The sequence below is a fragment of the Petromyzon marinus genome, chromosome 62 (assembly GCF_048934315.1).
Source record: "Petromyzon marinus isolate PM22_M1 ecotype Great Lakes invasive population chromosome 62, UKy_Petmar_22M1.pri1.0, whole genome shotgun sequence".
In the NCBI taxonomy this organism is placed as follows: Eukaryota; Metazoa; Chordata; class Hyperoartia; order Petromyzontiformes; family Petromyzontidae; genus Petromyzon; species Petromyzon marinus.
In genome coordinates, this window is record NC_133728.1 from 5,182,744 (window position 1) to 5,194,999 (window position 12,256).

Sequence of the window (12,256 nt, forward strand, 5' to 3'; positions counted from 1 at the left end):
TTTTGTTTATAAATAAGAACGAGTCATTATTCGTATTTGCGTGGAATAGTTATGCAAATCGTAGTTGATATGTGCGCGCGATTGTTAAGTAACGTCAGTACCCTCAAGTACTTATTAAACGCGTGTGAAGATTACGGTCCATCCAGCAGTGGATCGGTGATGGGGGTGAGGGGGTGGGGGTGAGGTGATGGTGAGGGGGTGGGGGTGAGGGGGTGGGGGTGAGGTGATGGGGATGGGGGTGAGGTGATGGGGGTGGGGGTGATGGGGGTGAGGTGATGGGGGTGAGGTGATGGTGGGGGTGAGGTGATGGGGGTGAGGTGATGGTGGGGGTGAGGTGATGGTGGGGGTGAGGTGATGATGGTGGGGGTGAGGTGATGGTGGGGGTGAGGTGATGGGGGTGAGGGTGAGGTGATGATGGTGTGGGTGAGGTGGTGATGGTGTGGGTGAGGTGATGATGGTGGGGGTGAGGTGGTGATGGTGGGGGTGAGGTGATGATGGTGGGGGTGAGGTGATGATGGTGGGTGAGGTGATGATGGTGGGGGTGAGGTGATGATGGTGGGGGTGAGGTGATGGTGGTGGGGGTGAGGGTGAGGTGATGGGGGTGAGGGTGAGGTGATGATGGTGGGGGTGAGGGTGAGGTGATGGGGGTGAGGTGATGATGGTGGGGGTGAGGTGATGATGGTGGGGGTGAGGTGATGGGGGTGGGGGTGAGGTGGTGATGGTGGGGGTGATGGTGGGGGTGAGGTGATGATGGTGTGGGTGAGGTGATGATGATGGTGAGGTGATGATGGTGTGGGTGAGGTGATGATGGTGTGGGTGAGGTGATGATGGTGAGGTGATGATGGTGTGGGGGTGAGTTGATGATGATGTGGGTGAGGCGATGGCGGATGTGAGGTGATGAGTTTACTTTACTGGGTCAATGCTATTTACTCTGTGGTTCTTTCGGTAAAGCTACGTGACTTTACCGTAAGAACCACACAGCAAATGGATTCCCTGCAGTCACGGAAGCTTCAAATCAAGATTCACAGCTGCTTTTTTCTACATTTGCAGCGGTCGCCTGCTCAACACCGTAAATCGCGTTTAAGTAAATTCCTTGAACAATTGTCGATGTGTAATAATTACCGCTTAAAGGTATTCATTACTCAACTGTTACACTCTTAAATTTCGATTTAAAGCTTTCGTGACTGCAATGATTCATCTTCTTTGGTTCTTTCGGTAAAGTCACGTAGAATGAGAATAAAGTAATAAATTGATAAAATAAAATAACATAACACAATAATATTCTCACGACGTTTCGGCCACAACACAAGCGGCCTTCATCAGGTGAAGGGGGTGAGACTGTCTGGTAGGACAGCCCCCTTCACCTGATGAAGGCCGCTTGTGTTGTGGCCGAAACGTCGTGAGAATATTATTGTGTTATTTTATGTTATCAATTTATTATTTTATTCTCATTCTACGTGACTTTACCGAAAGAACCAAAGAAGATGTTACACTCTTAATTAGTGAGCCGATGGCCAAATCACCTGGAATGGGGGGGGGGTGCCCCCTTACCTCCACCCCCCCCCCCCCCCCATCTCGACAGAAATCTCGGAAGCTAAGCACAGTTGAGCCTGGATCATTACCTGGATGGGTTCACAACCAAAGCACAAACAAGGTTGCCATAGGCTGTGGACGGAGCGACGTTGTTACGCTAATGTCCGATGCTTCCCCCCACTTCTTGTGCTCTGTACCAGCTCGCCCCACTAGTACCGGTCTGATGAAGTATGGTCATACAGTGCCCCCCCCCCCCCCAGCCTGCACAAGGGCCCTCATCCAGCAGTGGATTGACGGTGTTACAGTGAGGGGAAAAAAGTATTTGATCCCCTGCTGATTTTGTACGTTTGCCCACTGGCAAAGAAATGATCAGTCTATAATTTTAATGGTAGGTTTGTTTGAACAGTGAGAGACAGAATGACAACAACAAAATCCAGAAAAAACGCATGTTAAAAAATGTTGTAAATTGATTTGCATTTTAATGAGGGAAATAAGTATTTGACCCCCTCTGCAAAACATGACTTAGTACTTGGTGGCAAAACCCTTGTTGGCAATCACAGAGGTCAGACGTTTATTGTAGTTGGCCACCAGGTTTGCACACATCTCAGGAGGGATTTTGTCCCACTCCTCTTTGCAGATCTTCTCCAAGTCATTAAGGTTTTGAGGCTGACGTTTGGCAACTCGAACCTTCAGCTCCCTCCACAGATTTTCTATGGGATTAAGGTCTGGAGACTGGCTAGGCCACTCCAGGACCTTAATGTGATTCTTCTTGAGCCACTCCTTTGTTGCCTTGGCCGTGTGTTTTGGGTCATTGTTATGCTGGAATACCCATCCACGATCCATTTTCAATGCCCTGGCTGAGGGAAGGAGGTTCTCACCCAAGATTTGACGGTACATGGCCCCGTCCATCGTCCCTTTGATGCGGTGAAGTTGTCCTGTCCCCTTAGCAGAAAAACACCCCAAAGCATAATGTTTCCACCTCCATGTTTGACAGTGGGGATGGTGTTCTTGGGGTCATAGGCAGCATTCCTCCTCCTCCAAACACGGCGAGTTGAGTTGATGCCAAAGAGCTCCATTTTGGTCTCATCTGACCACAACACTTTCACCCAGTTGTCCTCTGAATCATTCAGATGTTCATTGGCAAACTTCAGACGGGCATGTATATGTGCTTTCTTGAGCAGGGGGACCTTGCGGGCGCTGCAGGATTTCAGTTCTTTACGGCGTAGTGTGTTACCAATTGTTTTCATGGTGACTATGGTCCCAGCTGCCTTGAGATCATTAACAAGATCCTCCCGTGTAGTTCTGGGCTGATTCCTCACCGTTCTCATGATCATTGCAACTCCACGAGGTGAGATCTTGCATGGAGCCCCAGGCCGAGGGAGATTGACAGTTCTTTTGTGTTTCTTCCATTTGCGAATAATCGTACCAACTGTTGTCACCTTCTCACCAAGCTGCTTGGCAATGGTCTTGTAGCCCATTCCAGCCTTGTGTAGGTCTACAATCATGTCCCTGACATCCTTGGAGAGCTTTGTGGTCTTGGCCATGGTGGAGAGTTTGGAATCTGATTGATTGATTGCTTCTGTGGACAGGTGTCTTTTATACAGGTAACAAGCTGAGATTAGGAGCACTCCTTAATCTCAGCTCGTTACCTGTATAAAAGACACCTGGGAGCCAGAAATCTTTCTGATTGAGAGGGGGTCAAATACTTATTTCCCTCATTAAAATGCAAATCAATTTATAACATTTTTGACATGCGTTTTTCTGGATTTTCTTTTTGTTATTCTGTCTCTCACTGTTCAAATAAACCTACCATTAAAATTACAGACTGATCATTTCTTTGTCAGTGAGCAAACGTACAAAATCAGCAGGGGATCAAATGCTTTTTTTCCCCTCACTGTACCAGGCGAGGAAGTTAACATTCTCTCCACCGTGATGGTGAGAGAGAGCGAGAGTGAGTGAGAGACAGGCAAATTCCAAATATACAGCAGCAGGCGTCAGGGTCCGGGATCAAACCCACGACCTCCCGGATCGAACCCCCCGCCCTCCTGCTTACCCAGGCGAGCTGATATAACATCACGCCCCCTTGCGGCGCTTAAAGTGCGGCAACAGTCCAGGTGACCTCTCGTACAACACCCAAAGTTAGGTGCTGGAATTTGGGGGCTAATTGCTCGAATTATTATGGGGGCCACCTCCCCTGCGCGACTTCACCTTTTAACCGGTTGCGGAGTTTCACTTTCAGCCCTTTTTTTTTCGGTGTTTGTTTGACCGTGGCTGGGGGATTGACCTCGGGCGAGCCGGGTTCGTCGCACGGCAGTGGGCTATAACCACCGTGGTCACCGTCGGTACGTGTCCTAGCACCATCGTTACTTATATTTTTTTAATTATTGTTATTATTATTTTTTTACCAGGGCGTGGATAGTTCGTTTTTTTCTCCTCCTTGGTTCTCTTTTGTCACTTGTTCTCCACTCGTTCTTCACTCATTCTCCACTCATTATTCACTCGTTCTTTATTAAGTCTTCATTCATTCTTCACTCGTTCTTCATTCATTCTCCACTCATTCTCCACTCATTATTCACTCGTTCTTTATTAATTCTCCATTCATTCTTCACTCGTTCTCCACTCGTTCTTCATTCATTCTCCACTCATTATTCACTCGTTCTTTATTAATTCTCCATTCTTCACTCGTTCTCCACTCGTTCTCCACTCATTCTCCACTCATTATTCACTCGTTCTTTATTAATTCTCCATTCATTCCTCACTCGTTCTCCACTCGTTCTTCATTCATTCTCCACTCATTATTCACTCGTTCTTTATTAATTCTCCATTCTTCACTCGTTCTCCACTCGTTATTCACTCATTCTCCACTCATTATTCACTCGTTCTTTATTCATTCTCCATTCATTCTTCACTCGTTCTTTATTCATTCACCATTCATTATTCACTCGTTTATTCATTCACCATTCATTCTTCACTCGTCCTCACACCTGCACACTCACTCTGACTCACTCTCACTCTGTAGAACAGGGGGAGAACGTACAAACTCCACACACGTAAAAGTGCTCGAATAGGGAATCGAACCCAGACCCTCCTCGCCGTGAGGTCACAGGTCATACCACTGGAACCACCTTCCACACAGAGAGGCTTCAGAGTCGGGAATCGAACCTAGACCCTCCTTGCCGTGAGGTCACAGGTCATACCACTGGAACCACCTTCCACACAGATAGGCTTCAGAGTCGGGAATCGAACCCAGGTACTCTTCGCCTTGAGGTCACAGGTCATACCACTGGAACCACCTTCCACACAGAGAGGCTTCAGGGTCGGGAATCGAACCCAGACACTCCTCGCTGTGAGGTCACAGGTCATACCACTGGAACCACCTTCCACACAGATAGGCTTCAGGGTCGGGAATCGAACCCAGACCCTCCTCGCCGTGAGGTCACAGGTCATACCACTGGAACCACCTTCCACACAGAGAGGCTTCAGGGTCGGGAATCGAACCTAGACCCTCCTTGCCGTGAGGTCACAGGTCATACCACTGGAACCACCTTCCACACAGATAGGCTTCAGGGTCGGGAATCGAACCCAGACACTCCTCGCTGTGAGGTCACAGGTCTTACCACTGGAACCACCTTCAACACAGATAGGCTTCAGAGTCGGGAATCGAACCTAGACCCTCCTTGCCGTGAGGCCACAGGTCATACCACTGGAACCACCTTCCACACAGATAGGCTTCAGAGTCGGGAATCGAACCCAGACACTCCTCGCTGTGAGGTCACAGGTCTTACCACTGGAACCACCTTCCACACAGATAGGCTTCAGGGTCGGGAATCGAACCTAGACCCTCCTCACCGTGAGGCCATAGGTCATACCACTGGAACCACCTTCCACACAGATAGGCTTCAGGGTCGGGAATCGAACCTAGACACCCTCCTCGCCGTGAGGCCACATGAGTGTGGACGCGTGGATTTTTCTCGGGTTCCCTCCCCCCCCCACACACCAACATTTAGAAGTGTGCAGTCGGGGACAGTATATGACTGCTGTACATTTCCACGCGATGATGATGATGATGGCGGCGGCGATGATGGCGATGATGGCGACGATGACGATAAGCCGACTTCGTTGAGCGTCCCTCATTTGTGATGGGGGTCAGGTCGTGGTTTCTGGAGAGGAAGGAAAAAATAATAATATTTACCCGCTAACAAAAACAAACGAAACAAGTTTTTTTTTTAAAGTTTAGCGCTGCGTCCGCCCGCCAAGTCCCCCTGGCTTTCACGTGAGACGTGTGCATCAACTCGTGCGCGTCCCGGTTCTCTCTGGCGTTAGGCCCGGAGAAATCAATGGGAGCGACCGACGACGATCACTTGCAGCCTGCCAAGCCCCGAATCGCCCGAGCCGCAGTACCGGTTTGGCACGCGTGAGATCACCGTGGCTGCTCGAGACCGGTTGTTCAGTGAATAAACCTTCCCCCCCCCCCCCAAAAACAAAACAAAAAGATTCACTCTTGGGTCGGTAGCAACGCCGCATGATGCGAGAGCACGCGCGGGGTGGGGGAGTGGTGGTGCAGCGGTTAGCGCGCTACGCCGCGCTACGAACCTCGGCGAGCCGAGTTCGATTTGCGCTCACGGCCACCAACACCGGTGGCGATTGTTCTGAATCGGTGCTGGGCCCTCCCCTGCGTCGGCTCGGCCTCAAACGGGTGAGCCTGGTGTGGCGGTGTGCCGTAAACATCGCCACTTGGGGAGACAAAACGCGGCCGGGCGGGGCGCTGGCCACCCACCCCCCTCGTGTGCCGTGCCGGCCTTCATAGGTGCTGCTACTCGCTAACAGCACTTGCCCCTACAGTTTGTTACAGGCTACACGCGGTGAATCTTTGTGTATGTGGCCTTTATAATATATGTATTTAATAGCATAAATGAGTGCACGCATTTATGAATGGATTTCATAACTCACGCGGTGCACAACAACAACAACCGCCATTCGCCACTAAGTGGCGGTGACGTCACCACGACGCTTGTGCCAGGCCATGTGCACCTTGAGGCCACGTGAAGTGTCGAACGCCCGCCGGCAGGAGGTCACGGGGCAGACCCAGGTGCCACGGGTCGACTGACTGAGATGACTGGCTGATGCACCAGTTGTGCCCCTTACTGTGCCAACCTGCTGTGCTTTAGCCACCCGGCGCTCCGCTCGTTGTTGTGAGCATCGCTCCTCCGCCCTCCGTTGTTGTTGGAGGGCGACTGCCTCCAACTGCCCAGTAGCGTCCTTCACGAGCCTCCTCCACAGAGGCCGATCTTGACACCGCTGGTACCGGTCATCGGCAAGTCCACTCAGCTCCACATCCTCCTGTACCACATCACTCCACCTCTTCTCTAGCCCGTGCTGTGCCTGCCTAACCCCCTCGATCCGGCCGAACAAAAGCTGTTTCGGCATGCGGTGGCTGGGCATGCGGGCTACATGACCCAGCCAACGCAGCCTCGCCTGCCGGAGGAGCTCACCGATGGGAATGTGCCCAGATCTTTCAAGGATTTGTGAGCTCCTCACACAATCCAGCCTGGTTAAACCCAGGATGGATCGTAGGCAGGCTAGCATAAATGTTTCTAACCGGCAAAGATGTTCCATTAGGGGGGGGTCCACGTTTCGCAAGCGTAGAGAAGGGAGGGAATGACCGTGGCCGAGAAGACCTGAAGCTTAGTGCGGAGCGACAGACCAGGTAGCTTCCACACGGCGCTACGCAACCGATGAAAAGATATTGCCGCTCGACTGATTCGGAGTGATACCTCTGCTGTTAAACTGGAGCCAGTCATAAGCACACTGCCCAGGTATGGGAAACTCTCCACTCTCTCCACAACTGCCCCATCACAAAGCACACACACACACACGAACAAACAACGATAAACTCGTCGCGCTCGTCACGAGCACTGCCACCCCGCACCCTCTGGCCTCTCTACATGGGCATCCGTGAACAAAGAGCTTAATAGCTCATCGGATTCCTCCTCCCAGTATGAATAAATGTTCTGATTCCGATAGCCCCAGGCCACCCTTGGCCCTTGTGCCGGTGCGATGGGGGGCGGGGGGGGGGAGGATGCCAGCGCCGTCGCCCACCGCCTTCACCACATGGCCTGGGAGGCCGCTTGTTTAGATCAATCACCCTTTTGTCCGAGTGCTTTACCACGACGTTCGGCAGCAGCAGCAGCAGCCCTTAGCTTTGAGTGTCTGTCCACCCGTCATTCATCCAGTCTGTCGGTCTGTCTGTCTGACAGCCACTCTGTCTATCTGTTTCACCCCTTTTGTCCGAGTGCTTTACAACGACGTTCGGCAGCAGCAACAGCAGCAGCAGCAGCAACAGCAGCAGCAACAGCAGCAGCAACAGCAGCCCTTAGCTTTGAGTGTCTGTCTACCTGTCATTCATTCAGTCTGTCGGTCTGTCTGTCTGACAGCCACTCTGTCCATCTGTTTCACCCCTTTTGTCCGAGTGCTTTACAACGACGTTTGGCAGCAGCAACAGCAGCAACAGCAGCAGCAACAGCAGCAGCAGCCCTTAGCTTTGAGTGTCTGTCCACCCGTCATTCATTCAGTCTGTCTGTCTGTCAGCCACTCTGTCCATCTGTTTCACCCCTTTTGTCCGAGTGCTTTACAACGAATTTCAGCAGCAGCATCTCTTAGCTTTGACTGCCTGTTCGCCCGTCTGTCTGTGTCAGTCTCTCTGTCCATCTGTCTGTTTGTCTATCCGTCTGTCGGTCTAATCTAAACTTGGAAAAACAGTCCACATGACCACGGGAAGGGAGGCACGAAAACTCCAAATATGCAGCAGGCGTCAGGGTCGGGATTGAACCCACGACCTCCTGTAGACCAGGCGAGGTGGATAACATCTTGCCACCACGGCGCCCCATTTTTCTGCGAATCCTCCCGTCCACGTGTTTGTTTGTCTGTCCGCCAATCTGTCTGTCTTACTGTCCGTCTGTTTGTCTGTGTGTCCAACTCTTTGTTTTGCCTGTGTGTCCGCATGTCTGTCTGTCTGTGTGTGTCCGTCTGGGGATTGGTAGTGTAGCTGTCAACGCTACGCTGCGCTATGAACCCGGCGTCCCGGGTTCGATTCCCGCTCACGCCCAGCACCATCGGCGATTATCTGAACCAGTCATGGGCCTCCCCTAGGTCGACTCGGCCTCAAACGAGTACCCGGTGAGGTGTGTAAACATCGCCACTGGGGAGACAAAGGCGTCTGGGCGTGGTGCTGGCCACCCACTTTCCTCGTGTGGCTTTTCCGGCCTTCATAGATGCTACTCACTAACAGCACTTGCTCCAACAGTCTGTGAGAGGCTATACGGGGGGATCTTTGTGTCCGTCTGTCTCAATTTGAAATAACACATTCTCCTGCGGAGGTAGCTGGTAGGAACGTTGGGTTGCTCGGTCAATGGCCAGGGTCAACGGCGGCACCTCGTGGTGTGTTCAGCACAATATGCCCGACTGTGAGGGCGGGCACAAGCCGGCGTGAGTAGGTGAAACGTTGAGTTTTATAAGGGGGGCACCACGGGGTGACCAGCCCCTCCCCACCCAGCTCCACCCCTCCCACCCCCCACCCAGCCCCACCCTCCCCTCCCCACCCTCCCCAGCCCCTCCCCACCCTCCCCACCCAGCCCCACCCCTCCCATTTTATCCGGGTGTCCGGATACACGTGGACAGACATCCACAGACATACACAATTAATCCCCTGCCTCTTGTGAGAATTAATCCCGTTTGGGCTTCCAGTCCACTACGTTTCCTACCAGTATCATTTCATTAGAATTTCCTTTTTTGTGTTGAGTTTGTTGTTGTTCTCCCGCACCACCTGTTAGCCGCGGTGAACTACGCACGGTGCGAATTGAAGTTCAGAAACCAAGACAAAGTTCCCCCGTATAGCCTGTACAAAAAAAACTGTCGGGGCAAGTGCTGTTAGCGAGCACCCATGAAGGCTGGCTCGGCACGAGAGGAGGGTGGGGTGGGTGGCCAGCAGCACCACGCCCGACCGCCTTTGTCTCCCCAGTGGCGATGTTTACCACACGCCGCACCAGGTACTCATTTGAAGGCCGAGTCGACCTAGGGGAGGCCCGTGACCGGTCCAGATAATCGTCACCGGTGTTGTTGGCCGTGAGCGGGAGGCGATCTCGGGTCACCGGGCTCGTAGCGCAGCGCCGCGCTAACCGCTACCACCACCGCTCCCGTCCGTCCGTCCGTCCGCCTGTAACGTTGGGGTTGGGGTTGGCGGGGGTGGGAGTAAGTGAGCGCGACGTTGGTGCAACGTCGCGCTCACTGTGCGGCCGGCGCCTCGACCCCAGGAGAAAGCCGGACGCATCGATCGGAGCGTTAATTCCCCAGTCGCAATCCAAACAAGAGGGGGCTCTGTGTAAACGTGCAAACACTTGAGGGAGGCCAGTGGTGGTGGTGGTGATGGTGGTGTTTTATTTTCTACTCAACCAATCACCCGCCGGTGTCGATGGCCGCTAAAGGACACGCCGGCTTGGCATCTCCGACTTCCGCGGCGCTGCATAAAACCTCGCGGCCGACGACCCCGGCAGCCGAGCCGGGGAGAAGTGAACGGTTGGGCCCCATTAACCGTGGTAAAAGTAACATTTTGTGTTTATTATTTGGGGGGTTATATTGCGTCAGTAAATCTCTCGGACGTGTCGTTAAAGCCGCCGCCGGCCCGCCCGCCTGCCCGCCCGCCCGCGCATCACCCGACGCGGCCAATCGGCGAGGTTTGTCAACGAGAGAATCAGCGCGTCAATTCGTTACACGTTCAGCACACCGGTAAAAGAACCCAGTAACGTTTGCTTGGGCGATAGCAACAACAACAACAGCAGCAGCGGCGGCGGCGGCGGCGGCGGCGGCGGCCGGCTCCATCGGCGACACGTCACGGCTGCTCGGATGTCTTGAACGCTGCCGTGGGTTCGCTCTCCCGACACAGTCGCAACCGGGATGGCGCGCCCAGCTCGAAACTGCTGGACACGTTTTGTTTGCTCGACGCAAGCCTTGTTGAAGTGGTTGTGTCGAGCGGCGGCGGCGGCGGCGGGGGGTTCAAGGGCCCACTTGGGCTCGCGCGATCCGACTCCCGAAAAACCCCGCGTGTGGATTACGCTTTTCGGTTTAAAGCTTTCGTGACCGCAGGGATTCATTATTTCTTGGTTCTTTCGGTAAAGTCACCACCACGTGGAAGGGAAATAATGAAGTGATAAAAAAAATAGAACAATAAAACGTTCACGACGTTTCGATTGCAATCACAAGCAATCATCATCAGGTGATGATTGCAGTTATCATCAGGTGATGATTGCTTGTGTTGCAATCGAAACGTCGTGAGAATTTTACCGTGTTTTTATTATTATTTTTATTAATATTTCCCTTCTACGTGGTGACTTTACCGAAAGACATCGCGTCTGCATTACGCGGTCTTTTTTTCCTGCCGTTCTGAAATTAAAACTCTCTCAAAAGCTAAGTTTAGCAACGTCGCGGGAGAGGAGGCTTTCGCGACGCGCACAGCCGGCTGGTGCTGAACGAGCCAAAACTGATTGGCCACGTTTGGGTTTTTGTGACAAAGCCCCCCCTCTTCTTTACCGAGAGTGGGGCTTTAACGACGCACTTCGTAACATTTAAACGCGTTCTAACCCTTAAAGCTGGCGGGCGGAGTTGGCCGGTGAGGGCCCGCGTGCTGGGTTTGGGACTCTTTCGCTTACGCCCCCCCCCCCCCGAGCCGCTCGTGGTGGGGACACGTTGCAACGTTGGCGTTGCTCTTGCCGGTATGACGTGCAAAGGTGCAGCCTTTGCTCGTCATACCGCCTACAGGGCTTTCCCCCCCCGCCCCCCCCCCCTGCCCCCCACCCCCCATGCCTCTCCGTGCGCCTGGGGTTATGTTTGGGACGTGCTGCCATCAACGGGTTTTTACATTTTTTGTTGTTGTGGCTGTTGACGAGTTCTCTCGAAACTGTGAGTTGCGTGGGTGGGTAAGATTAAACAATCCCGTGCGTATCGCGTGAAGGTGGCTAGGAGATGTTAGCTCGCTCGCCTGGTCTACAGGAGGTCGTGGGTTCGATCCCGACCCTGATGCCTGCTGCTGTATATTTGGAGTCTGCGTGTCTCTCTCTCTCTCTCCCTCCCTCATCATCATTATGGTGGTGAGATGTTAACGACCTCGCCTGGTCTACAGGAGGTCGTGGGTTCGATTCCGACCCTGACGCCTGCTGCTGCTGTATATTTGGAGTCTGCGTGTCTCTCATCATCATCATCATCACTGTGGCGAGGAGATGTTAACTACCTCGCCTGGTGTACAGGAGGTCGTTCGATCGCGACCCTGACGCCTGTTGAATATTTGGAGTTTGCGTGTCTCTCTCTCTCTCATCATCATCATGGTGGTGAGATGTTAACTACCTCGCCTGGTTTACAGGAGTTCGTGGGTTCTATTCTGACCCTGACGCCTGCTGCTGTATATTTGGAGTCTGCGTGTCTCTCTCTCTCATCATCATCATCACGGTGGCTAGGAGATGTTAACTACCTCGCCTGGTATACAGGAGGTGGTTGTTCGATCGTGACCCTGATGCCTGCTGCTGTATATTTGGAGTCTGCGTGTCTCTCTCTCTGTCCCCGTGGTGGTGTGTTTTTTTTTCTCCGGGTCCTCCGTTTTTTTTTCCTCCACATTTAACATCATCAACATAACCATGCTCTTAGAGTATTTGGTTGCTGCTATACATTTACACACAAC

General features: G+C 52.8%; 1 long non-coding RNA gene across 1 annotated transcript in view; it reads left to right on the top strand.

Annotated features, from left to right (window-relative positions):
• Positions 1-12,256, top strand: part of LOC142906287 (uncharacterized) — an 85,748-nt gene that overhangs the window by 39,281 nt on the left and 34,211 nt on the right. The gene's annotated exons all lie outside the window — the stretch shown is intronic.